This window comes from Pseudophryne corroboree, chromosome 1, assembly GCF_028390025.1.
Source record: "Pseudophryne corroboree isolate aPseCor3 chromosome 1, aPseCor3.hap2, whole genome shotgun sequence".
Taxonomy (NCBI): domain Eukaryota; kingdom Metazoa; phylum Chordata; class Amphibia; order Anura; family Myobatrachidae; genus Pseudophryne; species Pseudophryne corroboree.
The window spans coordinates 705,251,168-705,274,391 of record NC_086444.1 but is presented as its reverse complement, the minus strand read 5'-3'; the positions used below and the strand labels follow the sequence as shown (position 1 = coordinate 705,274,391).

Here is a 23,224-nt window from a genome sequence, read left to right as displayed (position 1 = left end):
ATCTAGTAACTTGGAATCCTCCAAGTCACAAGTAGCCGCAGGCACCACAATAGGTTGGTTCAAATGAAAGGATGACACCACCTTCGGCAGAAATTGCGGATGAGTCCGTAACTCTGCCCTGTCCATATGGAAAACCAGATAGGGGCTTTTACATGACAAAGCCGCCAATTCAGACACACGCCTAGCCGAAGCCAAGGCCAATAGCATGACCACTTTCCACGTGAGATATTTTAACTCCACGGTCTTAAGTGACTCAAACCAGTGAGATTTCAGGAAACTCAACACCACGTTAAGATCCCAAGGTGCCATTGGTGTCACAAAAGGGTGCTGAATATGCAGCACTTCCTTTAAAAACGTCTGAACTTCAGGAAGAGAAGCCAGTTCCTTCTGAAAGAAAATGGATAGGGCCGAAATCTGGACCTTAATGGACCCTAATTTTAAGCCCATAGTCACTCCCGCCTGTAGGAAGTGAAGGAAACGGCCCAGCTGGAATTCCTCTGTAGGGGCCTTCCTGGCCTCACACCAAGCAACATATTTTCGCCATATACGGTGATAATATTTTGCTGTCACGTCCTTCCTAGCCTTTATCAGCGTAGGAATAACCTCATCCGGAATGCCTTTCTCCGCTAGGATCCGGCGTTCAACCGCCATGCCGTCAAACGCAGCCGCGGTAAGTATTGGAACAGACAGGGCCCCTGTTGCAACAGATCCTGTCTGAGAGGCAGAGGCCATGGGTCCTCTGTGAGCATTTCTAGCAGTTCCGGATACCAAGCCCTTCTTGGCCAATCCGGAACAATGAGTATTGTTCTCACTCCTCTTTTTCTTACGATTCTCAGCACCTTGTGTATGAGAGGAAGAGGAGGAAACACATAAACCGACTGGAACACCCACGGTGTCACTAGTGCGTCCACAGCTATCGCCTGGGGGTCTCTTGACCTGGCGCAATACCTTTGTAGCTTTTTGTTGAGGCGGGATGCCATCATGTCCACCTGTGGCAGTTCCCATCGATTTGTAATCTGTGTGAAGACTTCTTGATGAAGTCCCCACTCTCCCGGGTGGAGGTCGTGCCTGCTGAGGAAGTCTGCTTCCCAGTTGTCCACTCCCGGAATGAACACTGCTGACAGTGCTTGCACGTGATTCTCCGCCCAGCGAAGAATTCTGGTGGCTTCTGCCATTGCCACCCTGCTTCTTGTGCCGCCCTAGCGGTTTACATGAGCCACTGCGGTGATGTTGTCTGACTGAATCAGCACCGGTTGGTTGCGAAGCAGAGGCTCCGCTTGACTCAGGGCGTTGTATATGGCCCTTAGTTCCAGGATATTGATGTGCAGACAAGTTTCCTGACTTGACCACAGCCCCTGGAAGTTTCTTCCCTGAGTGACTGCCCCCCCCCCCCTACCCTCGGAGGCTTGCATCCGGGGTCACCAGGACCCAGTCCTGAATGCCGAACCTGCGGCCCTCGAGAAGGTGAGCACTCTGCAGCCACCACAGAAGAGACACCCTGGCCCTGGGGGATAGGGTGATCAGCCGATGCATCTGAAGATGCGATCCGGACCACTTGTCCAACAGATCCCACTGAAAGGTCCTCGCATGGAACCTGCCGAAGGGAATGGCTTCGTATTATGCCACCATCTTTCCCAGGACTCGCGTGCATAGATGCACCGACACCTGTTTTGGTTTTAAGAGGTCTCTGACCAGAGTCACGAGCTCCTGGGCCTTCTCCTCCGGGAGAAACACCTTCTTCTGGTCTGTGTCCAGAATCATGCCCAGGAAGGGCAGACTCGTCGTAGGAATCAGCTGCGACTTTGGAATATTCAGAATCCAGCCGTGCTGTTGTAACACCTCCCGAGAGTGTGCTACGCTGATCAGCAACTGCTCTCTGGACCTCGCCTTTATGAGGAGATCGTCCAAGTATTGGATAATTGTAACTCCTTGCTTTCGCAGAAGCACCATCATTTCTGCCATTACCTTGGTAAATATTCTCGGTGCCGTGGACAGACCAAACAGCAACGTCTGGAATTGGTAATGACAGTCCTGTACCACAAATCTGAGGTACTCCTGATGAGGTGGATAAATGGGGACATGCAGGTAAGCATCCTTTATGTCCAGAGACACCATAAAATCCCCCTCTTCCAGGCTTGCAATGACCGCCCTGAGCGATTCCATCTTGAACTTGAACCTTTTCAGGTAAATGTTCAGGGATTTTAAATTCAATATGGGTCTGACCGAACCGTCCGGTTTCGGTACCACAAACATTGTGGAATAGTAACACCTTCCCTGTTCAGGGAGGGGAACCTTTACCACCACCTGCTGGAGATATAATTTGTGAATTGCCGCTAGCACTACTTCCCTTTCTATGGGGGAAGCTGGCAGGGCCGATTTGAGGTAACGGTGAGGGGGCATCACTTCGAATTCCAGCTTGTATCCCTGAGACACAATCTATATAGCCCAGGGATCCACCCGTGAGTGAACTCACTGGTGGCTGAAATTTCGGAGCCGCGCCCCCACCGGTCCTGGCTCCACCTGTGGAGCCCCAGCGTCATGCGGTGGATTTCGTGGAAGCCGGGGAGGACTTCTGTTCCTGGGAACTAGCTGTATTGTGCAGCTTCTTTCCTCTACCCCTGCCTCTGGCAAGAAAGGACGCACCTCTGACTTTCTTGCCTCTTTGTGATCGAAAGGACTGCATTTGGTAATACGGTGCTTTCTTAGGTTGTAAGGGAATATATGGCAAAAAATTTGACTTCCCAGCCGTAGCTGTGGAAACTAGGTCCGAGAGACCGTCCCCAAACAATTCCTCACCCTTGTAAGGTAAAACCTCCATGTGCTTTTTTGAGTCGGCATCACCTGTCCATTGCAGAGTCCACAGGACCCTTCTGGCAGAAATTGACATTGCGTTTATTCTAGAGCCCAGTAGGCAAATGTCTCTCTGGGCATCCCTCATATATAGGACAGCGTCTTTTATATGCCCCAGGGTCAGCAATATAGTATCCTTGTCCAAGGTATCAAGCTCCTCAGACCGAGTATCTGTCCATGCTGTTACAGCACTACACATCCAGGCCGACGCAATTGCCGGCCTTAGTAGGGTACCTGAATGTGTATAAACGGACTTCAGGATACCTTCCTGCTTTCTATCCGCAGGATCTTTTAGGGCGGCCGTATCCTGTGATGGCAGGGCTACCTTCTTAGATAAGCGTGTCAAAGCTTTGTCTACCCTAGGGGAGGATTCCCAGCGTAACCTGTCCGTTGACGGGAAAGGATACGCCATAAATAACCGTTTGGAAATCTGCATTTTCCTATCCGGAGAATCCCAAGCTTTTTCACATAACTCATTTAACTCATGTGACGGGGGAAAAGTCACTTCTTGCCTTTTCTCCCCAAACATATAAACCCTCTTGTCAGGGACAGGGTTTTCCTGAGATGTGCAATACATCCTTCATTGCTATAATCATGTAGCGGATGGCTTTAGCCATTTTAGGCTGCAACTTTGCATCATCGCCATCGACACTGGAGTCAGAATCCGTGTCGATATCCGTGTCAACAATTTGGGATAGTAGGCGCTTCTGAGACCCTGACGGCCTCTGCGCTGTAGGATCAGGCATGGGTTGGGACCCCGACTGTCCCAAGGCATCAGCTTTATCTAACCTTTTATGCAAGGAGTTTACATTATCATTTAACACCTTCCACATATCCATCCAATCAGGTGTTGGCGCCATCGGCGGAGACACCACATTCATCTGCACCTGCTCTGCTTCCACATAGCCTTCCTCGTCAAACATGTCGACACAAGCGTACCGACACACCACACACACAGGGGATGCTCTATTTGAGGACAGAACCCCCACAAGGCCTTTTGGAGAAACAGAGTATGCCAGCACACACCTCAGTACTATATAACCCAGGAATTACACAGTAACTTAGTGTTTACCCAGTAGCTGCTGTATATACTGATATTGCGCTAAATTTATGTCCCCCCCCTCTCTTTTTACCGTCTTTCTACCGTGAATCTGCAGGGGAGAGCCTGGGGAGCTTCCTCTCAGCGGAGCTGTGGAGAGAAAATGGCGCTGGTGAGTGTTGAGGAAGAAGCCCCGCCCCCTCAGCGGCGGGCTTCTGTCCCGCGATTTTGTGTAAAATAATGGCGGGGGCTCATGCATATATACAGTGCCCAACTGCATATATGCCCCTTTTATGCCAAGAGGTACTTAATTGCTGCCCAGGGCGCCCCCCCCTGCGCCCTGCACCCTACAGTGACCGGAGTGTGTGGGTTTGATGTGGGAGCAATGGCGCACAGCTGCAGTGCTGTGCGCTACCTCATATGGAGACTGGAGTTTTTTGCCGCCGCTATTGACGTCTTCTTGCTTCACACGCCGGCTTCTGGCTTTGCGAGGGGGACGGCGGCGCGGCTCCGGGATCGGACGACCAAGGGTGCGTTCCTGTGTTCGATCCCTCTGGAGCTAATGGTGTCCAGTAGCCTAAGAAGCATGACCTATCCGCAGTTAGTAGGTCTGCTTCTCTCCCCTCAGTCCCATGTAGCAGAGAGCCTGTTGCCAGCAGATCTCTCTGAAAATAAAAAATCCTAACAAAATACTTTCTTATTAGCAAGCTCAGGAGAGCTCACTAAAGTGCACCCAGCTCGGCCGGGCACAGATTCTAACTGAGGTCTGGAGGAGGGACATAGAGGGAGGAGCCAGTGCACACCAGTAGTCCTAATTCTTTCTTAAAGTGCCCTGTCTCCTGCGGAGCCCGTCTATTCCCCATGGTCCTTACGGAGTCCCCAGCATCCACTAGGACGTTAGAGAAAAAACAATACTACGTTTGGCGCATTCCTGCATGTCACAAGATGAAGGCGATCGCCTTTAGGCAAGGATGTTTATTGCTCAAATAAAGTCCTAAAAAGGACCCTCCCTGTTGTCATGGGAAACAGCATACAAAAAGAAGTTCACAGCAGAAAACAATAGAATGGAACACATCTGAGGCTTACAGGCTAACTTTTTATCTAAATTCTACACAACATACCACAGGGGGTAAGCCCTCCCTGTTCTCTCTAACCAATCACTGTACATGCCTTGGACACATGTACAGTTACTATTGTCCCCTTTGGACAGTGGGGAGTGGTCACCACCCAGGAGTCAGTTCATCTAGGGTTAGGGGATGTTTCTGCTGAAAATCTTCTCCTGGAATCTGCCAAGGGAGGCTATTTGGGAAGGCATTCTATTTTTGTGGAAGAGGGCTGGGGAAGTCCAGCAGCTCACACAGAGCCCTGGATTCCCCCTGGGAAACAAGCAGTCAGTAAGTGCATTTTACTTTAATCACGATCCCTAACGTTCAGCCCTGCAGCCCTGGTACCAGGCTCCGGCTGCAGCGGTTGCTCTGCCTGCCTGTAGCACTAAGGAGCCGGGAGCGTAGCTCCCAGACCTCAGCGCCTGGTACACCCATTCATGCCTGCCAAACAGGTCCCGCTTCCTTCCACACAGTGAGCCGGCTTGCCCGTTCCCCCTGTGTGCGGTACAGATCGGGCGGCAGCACCTCCCTCCACCCCCGAGTGTTAACATCACCATTGCTGCCTTGTGCATATTGCAGAGACTAAAGACCATACCTATAAAAAGGTATAATAAAACAGCTCATGCACAGGCAGCTGTAAATTTCTGCAATGTAAAACAGATTTAGCCAGTATATATTTCCAGTCAGTATGATATTTATAACCTGTAGTGATGAATGGATGGATGAGATTGCAGGGCAGATTATTCTCTTCCATACGATGAGACAGTGCCTAGAAATAGTAGAGATAGGATACCTGTGTTGTTAAAGTGGTAGGCATTCTGTTAGTGGAATGTTGGAAGTGTACAGGTCTCACGTGCGTATCGTGTGAACCTGTTGTTGAAGCCTTGGACTTGTTCACTTGCAGCCTGGATGTGCCACATGCCGTCTGCCCATTGAGTCTATACAGACAGGTATCCCACTGAATTGAATCATGCTTTAGTAGACCTATTGGACCCATACATTGCCTATAAGTGAGCTGAGGCTTACAGGCCCTGCTAAGTGGGAAGTTGTGAGTGGTCTAGAGAGACACAGGACAGAGTAGACTCTCCCTCCTGGACAGCTCTGATTGGACAGGTCGCGCAGTGACAAAGTTTCAGCCACAAGCCTCTATAGCCTTTGCTACTTTGTATAAGACCCTACCCAAATGGGTACATGAGTAAAGAATTTGAATCTGCAACTGGTAGTGCACAACAAATTAACAGAAACAGTAGGTGTTCAGAAAGTTGCTAAATGTTTTGTATTTCATAATAATTTCATTCATGCTTTAATCCTAAAACAGTTTTTCAGTGTTTGAAAATGTATTTTGTAACCCAAAAGTTAGGTGATGGAATACAGAAGAACATGCTACAGCAACAAATGTACAGAACGGGAAATGTTTGGCAGGCAAAAATGGTAGGTTTGCATAAATGATTAAGAAAAAGCACAGTACTTGGCAGAGCATGAGCTATAAGGAGTGGGACGGTTGAACGGAAAGAAGTTTAAAAAGGATAAAAATGCATTTTTAATCAGATACTTATGGAAACATGCAGCTATGGAAATGATTGGTAGTTGGGTACATCAGTAGTAAAAACAGGATTTTGATACCTACCGGTAAATCCTTTTCTCCTAGTCCGTAGAGGATGCTGGGGTCCATTTCATGACCATGGGGGTATAGACGGTTCCGCAGGAGCCATGGGCACTCTTAAATGGGTGTGAACTGGCTCCTCCCTCTATGCCCCTCCTCCAGACCTCAGTTATAGGAACTGTGACCAAGGAGACGGACATTTCGAGGAAAGGATATACTTTAATACTAATGGTGAGATACATAACAGCTCACACCTAAACCATGCCGCACAACATGGCATTCAACATAACACACGCCAACATGCTGAAACTAATAAAACACAACAACATGTGTAACTCTAATAAACAAAACTGCAGGTAAAGTACGCACTGGGACGGTAAATCCTTTTCTCCTAGTCTGTAGAGGATGCTGGGCGCCAGCATCCTCTACGGACTAGGAGAAAAGGATTTACCGGTAGGTATCAAAATCCTGTTTTCTCATACGTCCTGGAGGATGCTGGGGTCCACTTTATGACCATGGGGTTTATACCAAAGCTCCAGTACGGGCGGGAGAGTGCGGATGACCCTGCAGCACCGATTGACCAAACTTGAGGTCTTCATCGGCCAAGGTGTCAAACTTTTAGAATTTTGCAAATGTGTTTGACCCCGACCAAGTAGCTGCTCGGCAAAGTTGCAATGCCGAGACCCCCCGGGCAGCCGCCCAGGATAAGCCCACCTCCCTAGTGGAATGGGCCTTCATCGACGTCTGTAACGGCAATCCAGCCGTAGTATGAGCATGCTGAATCGTACTTCTGATCTAACGCGCAATAGTCTGCTTGGAAGCAGGACACCCAATCTTGTTGGGAGCATACAGGACAAACAAAGCCTCTGTTTTCCGTATTCGAGCTGTTCTAGCGACATAAATCTTCAAAGCTCTTACCACATCTAGAGACTTTGACTCAGTGAACATATCAGTAACTACTGGAACCACAATAGGTTGGTTTATGTGGAAAGATGAAACCACCTTTGGAAGAAAATGTTGACGAGTTCTCAACTCTGCCCTATCTTCATGGAAGATCAGGTAAGGGCTCTTGTGAGAGACAAGGCCCCCAACTCAGACACCCGCCGTGCGGATGCCAATGCCAAAAGCATCACCACTTTCCAAGTGAGAAACTTCAACTCTCTCTTGTAGATGCTCAAACCAATCCGATTGAAGAAATTGCAACACCACATTAAAGGTCCCATGGTGCCACTGGAGGAATAAATAGAGGCTGGATGTGCAGAACCCCTTTCACAAAGGTCTGAACCTCTGGAAGAGAGCCCAATTGTTTTTGGAAGAACAATGACAAGGCCGAAATCTGGACCTTGATTGACTCCAATCGGAGGCCCGCCTCCACACCAGCCTGCAGAAAATGGAGAAAAAGTCCCAACTGAAACGCTTCCGTAGGAGCCTTCCTGGATGCACACCAAGACACATTTTCTCCAAATACGGTGGTAATGTTTCGACGTTACTCCTTTCCTGGCCTGAATAAGGGTGGGGACGACTTCCTTGGGAATACCCTTACGGGCTAGGATCCAGCGCTCAACAGCCATGCAGTCAAACGTAGCCGCGGTAAGTCTTGATACACGAACGGACCCTGCTGCAGCAGGTCCTGGAAGAGGCAGAGGATCTTCTATGAGCAACTCCTGAAGATCTGGGTACCAAGCCCTCCTTGGCCAGTCTGGGGCAATGAAGATTGCTCAAACTCTTGTTCTCCTTATGATCCTGAGCACCTTTGAGATCAGCGGAAGTGGAGGGAAGACATACACCGACCGGAACACCAACTGGGCCACTAGCGCATCCACTGCTATTGCTTAAGGGTCTCTCAACCTGGAACAATATTTCTGAAGCTTCTTGTTGAGACGAGATGCCATCATGTCTACTTGAGGAACTCCCCAAAAGACTTGTCACCTCTGCGAAGACTTCTTGGTGGAGGCCCCACTCTCCTGGATGGAGATCGTGTCTGCTGAGGAAGTCTGCTTCCCAGTTGTCTACTCCCAGAATGAAAATTGCCGACAGAGCCTTTACATGTCTTTCTGCCCAGATCTTCGACACCTCTGCCATTGCCGCTCTGCTTTTCGTTCCGCCCTGCCTGTTTATGTACGCGACTGCTGTTACATTGTCCGACTGGATCTGCACGGAATGATCTTGAAGAAGAATTACCGCTTGTTGAAGGCCATTGTAAATGGCTCTCAATTCCAGCACGTTTATGTGAAGGCAGGCTTCCTGACTTGACCATTTTCCTTGGAAACTTTCCCCGAGTGACTGCTCCCCAGCCTCGGAGACTTGCATCCGTGGTTACCAGGACCCAGTCCTGAATCCCGAACCTGCGTCCCTCTAGCAGGTGAGAACTGTGTAGCCACCACAGGAGCGAAATCCTGGCTTTTGACGACAGGATTATCTTCTGGTGCATGTGTAGGTGGGATCCCGACCACTTGTCCAACAGGTCCCACTGGAATACCCTGGCATGGAACCTGCCAAACTGTATGGCCTCGTAGGCCGCCACCATCTTCCCCAACAACCGAATGCACTGATGGATCGACACACTCGATGGTTTCAATATCTGTTTTGCCATTTTCTGGATTTCCAGAGCCTTTTCCACCGGAAAAAATACTCTCTAAACTTCTGCGTCCAGAATCATTCCGAGAAAAGACAATCTTGTCGTCGGTTCCAACTGTGACTTTGGATAATTTATGATCCAACTGTGTTGTTGGAGTATTGACAGGGAGAGTGTGATGTTTTGTAACAACTGCTCCCTGGATCTCGCCTTTATCAGGAGATCGTCTAGATTAGAGATGTGCACTGGAAATTTTTCGGGTTTTGTGTTTTGGTTTTGGATTCGGTTCCGCGCCCGTGTTTTGGATTCGGATGCGTTTTGGCAAAACCTCCCTGAAATTTTTTTGTCGGATTCAGTGTGTGTGTTTTGGATTCAGGTGTTTTTTTTACAAGAAACCCTCAAAAACAGCTTAAATCATAGAATTTGGGGGTCATTTTGATCCCGTGGTATTATTAACCTCAATAACCACAATTTCCACTCATTTCCAGTCTATTCTGAACACCTCACAATATTATTTTTAGTCCTAAAATTTGCACCAAGGTCGCTGGATGACTTAGCTAAGCGACCCAAGTGGCCAGCACAAACACCTGGCCCATCTAGGAGTGGCACTGCAGTGTCAGACAGGATGGCACTCAAAAAAAATTAGCCCCAAACATCACATGATGCAAATAATAAATTAAAAAAAGAGGTGCAAGATGGAATTGTCCTTGGGCCCTCCCACCCACCCTTATGTTGTATAAACAGAACATGCACATTTTAACAAACCCATCATTTCAGCGACAGGGTCTGCCACACGACTGTGGCTGAAATGACTGGTTGGTTTGGGCCCCCACCAAAAAAGAAGTAATCAATCTCTCCTTGCACAAACTGGCTCTACAGAGGCAAGATGTCCACCTCCTCCTCATCCTCCGATTCATCACCCTTTTCACTGTGTACATCCCCCTCCTCACAGAGTATTAATTCGTCCCCACTGGAATCCACCATCTCAGGTCCCTGTGTACTTTCTGGAGGCAATTGCTGGTGATTGTCTCCACGGAGGAATTGATTATAATTCATTTTGATGAACATCATCTTCTCCACATTTTGTGGAAGTAACCTCCTACGCCGATCGCTGACAAGGTTACCGGCTGCACTAAAAACACTCTTTTGGAGTACACACTGGAGGGGGGGCAGTTTGTGCAAGGGCCTCCAAATTGCCTCTTTTTCCTGCCAGTATACGTACGGACTGTCTGACGTGCCTACTTGGATGCTGTCACTCATATAATCCTCCACCATTCTTTCAATGGTGACAGAATCATATGCTGTGACAGCAGACGACATGTCAGTAATCGTTGGCAGGTCCTTCAGAACGGACTAGATGTCAGCACTTGCTCCTGACTTCCCTGCATCACCGCCAGCGAGTGGTTTTGGAAATCTGATCCTTTTCCTGGCAGCTCCAGTGGCGGGAGAAAATGAAGGAGGAGCTGTTGGCGGGTCTCGTTCCGCTTGACTTGACAAGTGTCTCACCAGCAGGTCTTTGAACATCTGCAGATTTATATCTGCCGGAAAGAGAGATACAACGTAGGCTTTAAACCTAGGATCGAGCACGGTGGCCAAAATGTAGTGCTCTGATTTCAACAGATTGACCACCCATGAATCCTGGTTAAGCGAATGAAGGGCTCCATCCACAAGTCCCACATGCCTAGCGGAATCGCTCCGTTTTAGCTCCTCCTTCAATCTCTCAGGCTGCTTCTGCAAAAGCCTGATGAGGGGAATAACCTGACTCAGGCTAGCAGTGTCTGAACTGACTTCACTTGTGGCAAGTTCAAAGGGTTGCAGAACCTTGCACAACGTTGAAATCATTCTCCACTGCGCTTGAGTCAGGTGCATTCCCCCTCCTTTGCCTATATCGTAGGCAGATGTATAGGCTTGAATGGCCTTTTGCTGCTCCTCCATCCTCTGAAGCATATAGAGGGTTGGATTCCACCTCGTTACCACCTCTTGCTTCAGCTGATGGCGGGGCAGGTTCAGGAGTGTTTGCTGCTGCTCCAGTCTTCGGCACGCGGTGGCTGAATGCCGAAAGTGGCCCGCAATTCTTCTGGCCACCGATAGCATCTCTTGCACGCCACTGTCGTTTTTTTTAAATAATTCTGCACCACCAAATTCAATGTATGTGCAAAACATGGGACGTGCTGGAATTTGCCCAATTGTAATGCACGCACAATATTAGTGGCGTTGTCCGATGTCACAAATCCCCAGGAGAGTCCTATTGGGGTAAGCCAATCTGCGATGTTCCTCAGTTTCCGTAAGAGGTTGTCAGCTGTGTGCCTCTTATGGAAAGCGGTGATACAAAGCGTAGCCTGCCTAGGAACGAGTTGGCGTTTGCGAGATGCTGCTACTGGTGCCGCCGCTGCTGTTCTTGCAGCGGGAGGTAAATACATCTACCCAGTGGGCTGTCACAGTCACATAGTCCTGAGTCTGATCTGCTCCATTTGCGCACATGTCGTGGTTAAGTGGACACTGGGTACAACTGCATTTTTTAGGACACTGGCGAGTCTTTTTCTGACGTCTGTGTACATTCTCGGTATTGCCTGTCTAGAGAAGTGTAACCTAGATGGTATTTGGTACCGGGGACACACTACCTCAAGAAATTCTCTAATTGCCTATGAACTAACGGCGGATACCGGACGCACGTCTAACACCAACACAGCTGCCAAGGCCTGAGTTATCCGCTTTGCAACAGGATGACTGCTGTGATATTTCATCTTCCTCGCAAAGGACTGTTGGACAGTCAATTGCTTACTGGAAGTAGTACAAGTGGTCTTCCGACTTCCCCTCTGGGATGACGATCGACTCCCAGCAGCAATAACAGCAGTGCCAGCAGTAACAGCAGCAGCAGTAGGCGTTCCACTCAAGGATCCATCAGAGGAATCCCAGTCAGGAGAGGACTCGTCAGACTTGCCAGTGACATGGCCTGCAGGACTATTGGCATTCCTGTCTAAGGGGGAAATTGACATTGAGGGAGTTGGTGGTGTGGTTTGCAGGAGCTTGGGTACAAGAGGAAGGGATTTAGTTGTCAGTAGACTGCTTCCGCAACCTGTCAATGACTTCTGATGAATGCGCTCCAGGTGACGTTTAAGGGAGGATGTTCCTATGTGGTTAACGTCCTTACCCCTACTTATTACAGCGTGACAGAGGCAACACACGGCTTGACACCTGTTGTCCGCATTTCTGTTAAAATAATTCCACACCGAAGAGGTGATTTTTTTGGTAATTTGACCAGGCATGTCAATGGCCATATTCATCCCACGGACAACAGGTGTCTCCCCAGGTGCCTGACTTAAACAAACCACCTCACCATCAGATTCCTCGTTGTCAATTTCCTCCTCAGCGCCAGCAACACCCATATCCTCATCCGGATGTACTTCAACAGTGACATCTTCAATTTCAATATCAGGAACTGGACTGTGGGTGCTCCTTCCAGCACTTGCAGGGGGCGTGCAAATGGTGGAAGGCGCCACCTCTCCCCGTCTAGTGTTGGGAAGGTCAGGCATCGCAACCGACACAATTGGACTCTCCTTGGGGGATTTGTGATTTAGAAGAACGCACAGTTCTTTGCTGTGCTTTTGCCAGCTTAAGTCTTTTCATTTTTCTAGCGGGAGGATTAGTGCTTCCATCCTCATGTGAAGCTGAACCACTAGCCATGAACATAGGCCATGGCCTCAGCCGTTCCTTGCCACTCCGTGTCGTAAATGGCATATTGGCAAGTTTACGCTTCTCCTCAGACGCTTTTAATTTAGATTTTTGGGTCATTTTACTTAACTTTTGTTTTTTGGATTTTACATGCTCTCTACTATGACATTGGGCATCGACCTTGGCAGACGACGTTGATGGCATTTCATCGTCTCGGCCATGACTAGTGGCAGCAGCTTCAGCACGAGGTGGAAGTGGATCTTGATCTTTCCCTATTTTACCCAACACATTTTTGTTCTCCATTTTTTAATGTGTGGAATTATATGCCAGTAATATATCAATAGCAATGGCCTACTGTACCGTACTGCTGTATCTCTCTTATATATATATATATATATATATATATATATATATATATATATATATATATATATATATATTATTATTTTTTATTATCCTCAGAACCTTGGGTATGAGAGGAAGAGGAGGGAACACATAAACCGACCGGTACACCCACGGTGTCACTAGAGCGTCCACAGCTATCGCCTGAGGGTCTCTTGACCTGGCGCAATATCTTTCTAGCTTTTTGTTTAGGCGGGACGCCATCATGTCCACCTGTGGCCTTTCCCAACGGTTTACAATCAGTTGGAAGACTTCTGGATGAAGTCCCCACTCTCCCGGGTGGAGGTCGTGCCTGCTGAGGAAGTCTGCTTCCCAGTTGTCCACTCCCGGAATGAACACTGCTGACAGTGCTAACACGTGATTTTCTGCCCATCGGAGAATCCTTGTGGCTTCTGCCATCGCCGTCCTGCTTCTTGTGCCGCCCTGTCGGTTTACATGGGCGACTGCCGTGATGTTGTCTGACTGGATCAGTACCGGCTGGTTTTGAAGCAGGGGTTTTGCCTGACTTAGGGCATTGAAAATGGCCCTCAGTTCCAGAATATTTATGTGTAGGGAAGTCTCCTGACTTGACCATAGTCCTTGGAAGTTTCTTCCCTGTGTGACTGCCCCCCAGCCTCGAAGGCTGGCATCCGTGGTCACCAGGACCCAGTCCTGTATGCCGAATCTGCGGCCCTCTTGAAGATGAGCACTCTGCAGCCACCACAGTAGAGACACCCTGGTTCTTGGAGACAGGGTTATTAAGCGATGCATCTGAAGATGCGATCCGGACCACTGGTCCAACAGGTCCCACTGAAAGATTCTGGCATGGAACCTGCCGAAGGGAATTGCTTCGTAAGAAGCCACCATCTTTCCCAGGACCCGTGTGCAGCGATGCACTGATACCTGTTTTGGTTTCAGGAGGTCTCTGACTAGAGATGACAACTCCCTGGCTTTCTCCTCGGGGAGAAACACTTTCTTCTGGACTGTATCCAGAATCATACCCAGGAACAGTAGCCGTGTCGTCGGAACCAGCTGTGACTTTGGGATATTCAGAATCCAGCCGTGCTGGTGCAGCACCTCCTGAGATAGTGCTACTCCCACCAACAACTGTTCCTTGGACCTCGCTTTTATTAGGAGATCGTCCAAGTACGGGATAATTAAAACTCCCTTTTTTCGAAGGAGTATCATCATTTCCGCCATAACCTTGGTAAATACCCTCGGTGCCGTGGACAGGCCAAACGGCAGCGTCTGGAATTGGTAATGGCAATCCTGTACCACAAATCTGAGGTACTCCTGGTGAGGATGGTAAATGGGGACATGCAAGTAAGCATCCTTGATGTCCAGGGATACCATGTAATCCCCCTCGTCCAGGCTTGCAATAACCGCCCTGAGCGATTCCATCTTGAACTTGAATTTTTTTATGTACGTGTTCAAGGATTTTAAATTTAAAATGGGTCTCACCGAACCGTCCGGTTTCGGTACCACAAATAGTGTGGAATAATAACACCGGCCTTGTTGAAGTAGGGGTACCTTGATTATCACCTGCTGGGAATACAGCTTGTGAATTGCCGCTAGCACCGCCTCCCTGTCTGAGGGAGCAATCGGCAAGGCAGATTTTAGGAACCGGTGGGGTGGGGACGCCTCGAATTCCAGTTTGTACCCATGAGATACTATTTGCAGGATCCAGGGATCCACCTGTGAGCGAGCCCACTGATCGCTGAAATTCTTGAGGCGACCCCCCACCGTACCTGGCTCCGCCTGTGGAGCCCCACCGTCATGCGGCGGACTTGGAAGAAGAAGCGGGGGGAGGATTTTTGCTCCTGGGAACCTGCTGTTTGTTGCAGCCTTTTTTCCCTACCTCTGCCTCTGGACAGAAAGGACCCGCCTTTTCCACGCCTGTTTTTTCTGGGTCCGAAAGGACTGAACCTGATAAAACGGCGCCTTCTTAGGCTGTGAGGGGACATGGGGTAAAAATGCTGACTTCCCAGACGTTGCTGTGGAAACTAGGTCCGAGAGACCATCCCCAAATAATTCCTCACCCTTATATGGCAACACTTTCATGTGCTTTTTAGAATCTGCATCTCCTGTCCACTGGCGAGTCCATAAGCCTCTCCTAGCAGAAATGGACAATGCACTTACTTTAGATGCCAGTCGGCAGATTTCCCTCTGTGCATCTCTCATATATAAGACTGAGTCTTTTATATGGTCTATGGTTAACAGGATCGTGTCTCTGTCTAATGTGTCAATATTTTCTGACAGTTTATCTTACCACGCAGCGGCAGCACTGCACATCCAGGCTGACGCAATAGCTGGCCTAAGTATAATGCCTGAGTGTGTATATACAGACTTCAGTATCGCCTCCTGCTTTCTATCAGCAGGTTCCTTGAGGGCGGCCGTATCCGGAGACGGTAGTGCCACCTTTTTAGACAAACGTGTGAGCGCTTTGTCCACGCTGGGGGGTGTTTCCCAACGTGACCTATCCTCTGGCGGGAAAGGGAACGCCATTAGTACCTTCTTAGGAATTACCAATTTTTTATCTGGGAAAGCCCACGCTTCATCACACACTTCATTTAATTCATCTGATGGGGGAATAACTACAGGTAGTTTTTTCTCTCCAAACATAATACCCTTTTTAGTGGTACCTGTAGTTATATCAGAAATGTGTAACACCTCTTTCATTGCCTCAATCATGCAGTGAATGGCCTTAGTGGGCATCAGGTTAGACTCATCGTCATCGACACTGGTGTCAGTATCAGTATCGACATCTGGGTCTGCTTGCGGTAGCGGGCGTTTTAGAGCCCCTGACGACCCATGCGACGCCTGGGCAGGCACGAGCTGAGAAGTCGGCTGTCCCACATTTGGCATGTCGTCAATTTTCTTATGTAAGGAGTCTATACGTGCACTCATTACTTTCCATAAGCTCATCCACTCAGGTGTCTGCCCCGCAGGGGGTGACATCCCTTCTAAAGGCATCTGCTCCGCCTCCACATCATTATCCTCATCAAACATGTCGACACAGCCGTACCGACACACCGCACACACACAAGGAATGCTCCGAATGAGGACAGGACCCACAAAAGCCCTTTGGGGGGACAGAGTGAGAGTATGCCAGCACACACCAGAGCGCTATATAATGCAGGGACTAACTGAGTTATGTCCTCTATAGCTGCTTTTTCTATATATTATATACTGCGCCTAAATTTAGTGCCCCCCTTCTCTGTTTTTACCCTGTTCTGTAGTGTAGACTGCAGGGGAGAGCCAGGGAGCTTCCTTCCAGCGGATCTGTGAAGGAGAAATGGCGCCAGTGTGCTGTGAGAGATAGCTCCGCCCCTTTTCCGCGACTATTCTCCCGCTTTTTTCCATATTCTGGCAGGGGTATTTTCCACATATATAGCCTCTGGGACTATATATTGTGGAATTTTTGCCAGCCAAGGTGTTATTATTGCTTCTCAGGGCGCCCCCCCCCCCCAGCGCCCTGCACCCTCAGTGACCGGAGTATGAAGTGTGTATGGGGAGCAATGGCGCACAGCTGCAGTGCTGTGCGCTACCTTGGTGAAGACTGCTGTCTTCTGCCGCCGTTTTTCCGGACCTCTTCTTGCTTCTGGCTCTGTAAGGGGGACGGCGGCGCGGCTCCGGGACCGAACACCAAGGACTGGGCCTGCGGTCGATCCCTCTGGAGCTAATGGTGTCCAGTAGCCTAAGAAGCCCAATCCGGCTGCAAGCAGGCGAGTTCGCTTCTTCTCCCCTTAGTCCCTCGCTGCAGTGAGCCTGTTGCCAGCAGGTCTCACTGAAAATAAAAAACCTAAATCTATACTTTCTTTCTAAGGGCTCAGGAGAGCCCCTAGTGTGCATCCAACCTCGGCCGGGCACAAAATCTAACTGTGGCTTGGAGGAGGGTCATAGTGGGAGGAGCCAGTGCACACCAGGTAGTCATAAATCTTTCTAGAGTGCCCAGCCTCCTTCGGAGCCCGCTATTCCCCATGGTCCTTACGGAGTTCCCAGCATCCACTAGGACGTCAGAGAAACTACTGGTAGTTTTTTCTCTCCAAACATAATACCCTTTTTTGTGGTTCCTGGGGTAACATCAGAAATGTGCAACACATTTTTCATTGCCTCAATCATGTAACGTGTGGCCCTATTGGAAGTTACATTAGTCTCATTGTCGTCGACACTGGAGTCAGTATCCATGTCGACATCTGTGTCTGCCATCTGAGGTAGCGGGCGTTTTAGAGCCCCTGATGGCTTTTGAGACGCCTGGGCAGGCACAGGCTGAGAAGCCGGCTGTCCCATATTTGGTATGTCGTCAAACCTTTTATGTAAGGAGTCGACACTGTCTCGTAATTCCTTCCACATAACCATCCACTCAGGTGTCGACCCCGCAGGGGGTGACATCACATTTATCGGCATCTGCTCCACCTCCACATAAGCCTCCTCATCAAACATGTCGACACAGCCATACCGACACACCGCACACACACAGGGAATGCTCTGACAGAGGACAGGACCCCACAAAGCCCTTTGGGGAGACAGAGAGAGAGTATGCCAGCACACACCAGAGCGCTATATAACACAGGGATGAACACTATAACTGAGTGATTTTCCCTTATAGCTGCTTATATATATATATATATATATATATATATACTGCTGCGCCTAAATTTAGTGCCCCCCTCTCTTTTTTACCCTTTGTAGTCTTGAAACTGCAGGGGAGAGCCTGGGAGCGATCCTTCCAGCGGAGCTGTGAGGGAAAAATGGCGCCAGTGTGCTGAGGGAGATAGCCCCGCCCCTTTTTCGGCAGACTTTCTCCCGCTTTTTTATGGATCCTGGCAGGGGTATTTTTCACATATATAACCTCTAGGACTATATATTGTGATTATTTTGCCAGCCAAGGTGTTAATATTGCTGCTCAGGGCGCCCCCCCCCAGCGCCCTGCACCCATCAGTGACCGGAGTGTGAGGTGTGCATGAGGAGCAATGGCGCACAGCTGCAGTGCTGTGCGCTACCTTGTTGAAGACCGAAGTCTTCTGCCGCCGATTTTCAGGACCATCTTCATGCTTCTGGCTCTGTAAGAAGGACGGCGGCGCGGCTCCGGGACCGGACGATCGAGGTCGGGCCCTGTGTTCGATCCCTCTGGAGCTAATGGTGTCCAGTAGCCTAAGAAGCCCAAGCTAGCTGCAAGCAGGTAGGTTCGCTTCTTCTCCCCTTAGTCCCTCGTAGCAGTGAGTCTGTTGCCAGCAGATCTCACTGAAAATAAAAAAACCTAAAATATACTTTCTTTTCTAGGAGCTCAGGAGAGCCCCTAGTGTGCATCCAGCTCAGCCGGGCACAAGATTCTAACTGAGGTCTGGAGGAGGGTCATAGAGGGAGGAGCCAGTGCACACCAGGTAGACCAAAAGCTTTCTTTTAGTTGTGCCCAGTCACCTGCGGAGCCGCTATTCCCCATGGTCCTTACGGAGTCCCAGCATCCACTTAGGACGTCAGAGAAAACAAAGATTAAGGGCAATTAATCTAATGGGCCCTACACATTTGGCGACCCGCCTCCAAGCTGCCCGACGGCTGATACGACAGACGGGCAACCCGGAGGCGGGGTGGGGGGGGGGAGGTGACAGGGGTAGTGAAGTTTGTTCACTCCCCCCGTCACCCAGCTCCATAGCAGTGGAAGCTAATATGGATGAGATTGTCCATATTGGCCTGCATGCATAAGCGACACAACACCAACGATGAACGAGCGCAGGGCCTTGCATCGTTCATCATTGGTGCATAAACATTGAACGGTATGAACGAGTTCTCATTCATTGATGAATGAGAATGTTCATATCGTTCAGTTATATCGCCTAATATGTAGGGCCTATAAGAGACACTCAAACTAGATTCAAATTATCTGCCGGATCACAAATCTGTCTATGGATCCTAGAGCTGTTCTGAAAATGTATCAAATGTTTTACAGATAGTCCTTTAGACTGGTTATTAGGAAAGTGGGCAATAAATGCAACCACATTTGTCATTCCCAACAGGCAAGTTCAAGTGTGCATTTGATAATAACTAACAAGCTCCATAGCCATACTGTATGTATGCAAGTGGGTAAACAGAACAGTTTTAAAAAATTTATAAAAAGTAAAAATTGTGTCTGGTTTTAGCTCTGATTTTTGTACATGGATATAAATGATCCAAACCACAGCACCATTTCTGAGGCAGACGGCAAACTGTACAAACACATCAGTCAAATGATTGCAAAAGCAGGTGAACAAGCCATTAAAGGAATGCTGACAGGTAGGTAAGCAGGAGGTCTCCAATGAGCAGGTTGAAAAAACAGGTGAGAAGAAAAATAAAGTACAGTATAAGATACTGTATATCAACGGCTAAAGTCAAAGGCATGAGTTTTAATGGAGAGTTTTTAAGATTGTGTGGGCTATTTATCAAAGCTTGGAGAGAGATACAATTGTGAGAGATCAAGTACTAACCAATCAGCTCATAGTTTACATGTTACAGACTGTTTAGAAAATGACAGGATCCGATTGGTTTATACTTGATCTCTCACAATTGATAAATAGCCTGCTAAAAGGTTTTGAGCTGTGCACTGGGATTAATATGGGGGAATTCAAACCTTATCGCACCCCCGACCTCCCGTCTAAAGTGACGGGAGATCGAGGGGCAATATGCAAATGTCCCCCGTTATCTCGCTGATCGCGCCCAGTACACTTGGGATTAGGCACACAAAGCACCTAAACCTAACTAAAGTAATGGGCATGAGCATGAAAAGACCCGTTTGGGTGGCCACACGGGTCTCTCTACACCAGGCATGTCCAAACTGCGGCCCTCCAGCTGTTGTGAAACTACATATCCCAGCATGCCCTGACACAGTTTTTCTGTCAGAGAATGCTAGTTGTGTCAGGGCATGCTGGGATGTGTAGTTTCTCAACAGCTGGAGGGCCGCAGTGTGGACATGCCTGCTCTACACGCATTTCAGCTCGGGGGGGGGGGGCATTTCAATCCGGCCCATAGAATGACAAACACTAGTAATTTATGAGAGAATGACTGACCAGTGAATGGGAGAGAAATTAATCATCAGGCACCAAAACAAAATTAAATTTTATTAAATGAGTCAGTTGATTACAAATGTAAAAAAGTAACTGATTACGACCATGACAGCGCTGAAGTGAGCGACCTGCTAGATTGCGACCTAATGGTGTGTACACTTGGTGAATTTTTTCTTACGATTTTGACTATATAGTCAAAATCGTAAGAAAAGTTAGTGCAGATCGCTAGGTGAAAGTCACCTTGCGATCCCGAATCAATGCCGATGTGCAGGCAAGTCAATTTTGACTATGTCTATAGAAGAGATAGTCAAAATGACACTTAGTCAAAATTGCACATAGTCAGTATCGCAAGCACATAATGGGGTCGATTCAATTCTCCCGGCGCTATTCAATACAGCGACGAGGGACCCTCAATTGTTGGGAATTCTTCTCTCATCCCCGGGGGATGAGAGAAGAAACCCGACAAAAGTGCTGCCGCGCGGCCGGCGCGAGGCTGATTCTATCGGGAATCAGCATTGGGCCGGGGAATTAAGTCGGAGAATGCCCGTTCTCCCGACAAAACAACCTGTTTAGTCGGCGAGAACGGGCCATCGCCGACTTAACTGGAGCTGAATTGAATAGCGTCGGGAGCTAATTCCCGGCGCTATTCAACTGTCGCTGAATAGAATTGACCCCTATGAGTGTGCTCGCGATACTGACTATGTGCCGACCTAGCCCCTGTCGCATAGTGAGAATAGGGCATAGCCCGAATCTCACCGTGTGTATGGGCCATAATACCGGAAATAGCGATGCACGGGGCCACGCATCGCTATCGCTGGGGGCATACACACGAAAAATCCGTGCTTAAGTTCTAAGCAATCTAGTCAGATTGCTTAAATTTTAAGCACATATCTCTCCGTGTGTACCCCCCTTAAAGGCCCATACACACTGGGCCATTTTTAGCTGAAAGCAGCTCACTTTTGGTGTTTGGAGCCACTTTCAGCTCAAAACCGCCCAGTGTGTATGTCCCGGCGATGAGCGCTTATGCGCGCACCTGCTTCATCTCTGGCGGCTGCCGTTCATCAGCTGGTATTACCAGCAGATGAGTGGCGAGGTGAACGGCTTTCCATAGTGTCCTGCTATGGAAAGCCGCTCACCCCCGCTGACATTGCTGGGCAGGGGGGAAAACCGCCCAGTGTGTGTACACTGAGCGATTTCCAGCCCAGCGATGTCAGTGATCATCACTGTGCATACACGCTGGGCAAAAACGCCCAGGGTGTATGTATGTACCTTAAGTGAAAGTAAATGTAGTGGCTGTGTAGACAGAAGACGTGTCTCATATACAACACAAAGCAACTTTCGGGCTGATTTTCTATACACCAGAAGAGAAAAATGAATATTACAGTAGCAAATTATTGAAAACATTTTGCACATCCATTTATAAGTACAATGGTGAGAATTGGTCTTTCTGCAATTGGAGCACAAAATATCTTGTATCTTAAATGTAGATTTTAAAAAGAAGCCTATGTGATTAGATACCATACACAATTAATGTATGTAAATATGCAAAGCATTCTCCCTAACGTAAAGTATTTACTTGTGTCCCCCTTGCTCAATAGCACCAAAATGTAAATGTATAAATAGATCTCTATACGCAAATACTGTCAAAATGTAAAACCATATGAATCCACAGGACCTCTCACCCGGGCTGTCTCTACTTCCGTGTCAAGCCGGGTCCATTATCTGCTACCAAGGGGAAGCCGCAACTCCAGGCCGAGGCTCAGAGGCCTGGTTGCTCGGGACAAAACCGGTCAAAGCCAAACTTGGTTACCTGACAAGCTGCTATAGTAGCAGCTGTGTGTCCCCCCCAGCCGCCGATCTCCCTCTTACCCGGGGGCGCGCACGCACTGTGTCATTGCTGGAATGGACGATGCCGCCGGCTACGTACTGGCACCTGGTGTACGTAGCAGGCATCCCCCCACCACTTGTTATGCGGAAGGGGAAATAGACGCAACCACTATTTTCTCTTCGTGGAAAGGACCCGACATATAATAATTTTTTACTGTTACCTAAAAGTTCTATTTTAATGTGTTTGTCCTTTTTTCCCCAGAGTTTTATGAACTCTTAATTCAATTGACCCCTTAGGGCCCATTCATATGTTAAAATTTAGTGCACTCTTGAGAAAAGCAGCAACATACGTTTTTATGATTTTATTTGTTTAATTATAGCTATATAAAAAAATAGAGACTATAAATGCAGAATGAAACTTATTAGTGGCTGAGTTTTAATGCTGTATAGTGCTGTATATTTTAGCCTGATAAATGTGTGTTTGTGAAGTCTTCCTGCCCACTCACCTAGGGACATGGTACATACTTGCCTACCTGACCCTCTCCATGAGGGAGAAAATACTCTGGCCCTCATTCCGAGTCGTTCGCTCGGTAATTTTCTTCGCATCGCAGCGTTTTTCTGCTTAGTACGCATGCGCAATTTTCGCACTGCGACTGCGCCAAGTAATTTTGCTATGAAGATAGTTTTTTTACTCACGGCTTTTTCTTCGCTCCGGCGATCGTAATGTGATTGACAGGAAATGGGTGTCACTGGGCGGAAACACGGCGTTTTATGGGCGTGTGGATAAAAACGCTACCGTTTCCGGGAAAAACGCGGGAGTGGCTGGAGAAACGGAGGAGTGTCTGGGTGAACGCTGGGTGTGTTTGTGACGTCAAACCAGGAACGACAAGCACTGAACTGATCGCAGATGCCGAGTAAGTCTGAAGCTACTCTGAAACTGCTAAGTAGTTTGTAATCGCAATATTGCGAATACATCGTTCGCAATTTTAAGAAGCTAAGATTCACTCCCAGTAGGCGGCGGCTTAGCGTGTGTAACTCTGCTAAAATCGCCTTGCGAGCGAACAACTCGGAATGAGGGCCTCTGTTCCTGGACTTTCCTGGTAATGTATGATTGCCATCACCTGTGGTGAAACA

The 23,224-nt window shown here is 48.5% G+C and overlaps 1 protein-coding gene across 5 annotated transcripts in view; it reads right to left on the bottom strand.

Moving 5' to 3' along the window:
- The window catches only part of MAP2K2 (mitogen-activated protein kinase kinase 2), a 162,377-nt gene that overhangs the window by 128,871 nt on the left and 10,282 nt on the right, over positions 1-23,224 (bottom strand). Inside the window, exon 1 of one of the 5 annotated variants that reach the window (XM_063914866.1) lies at positions 22,133-22,230. The exons of 1 other annotated variant lie outside the window; for it this stretch is intronic. The gene's annotated coding sequence lies outside the window, so the exon portion shown is untranslated. Of the gene's footprint in view, positions 1-21,938; positions 22,231-23,224 lie in introns of those variants that run through there. 3 more of the 5 variants (XM_063914865.1, XM_063914864.1, XM_063914863.1) reach the window with 3 other exon arrangements.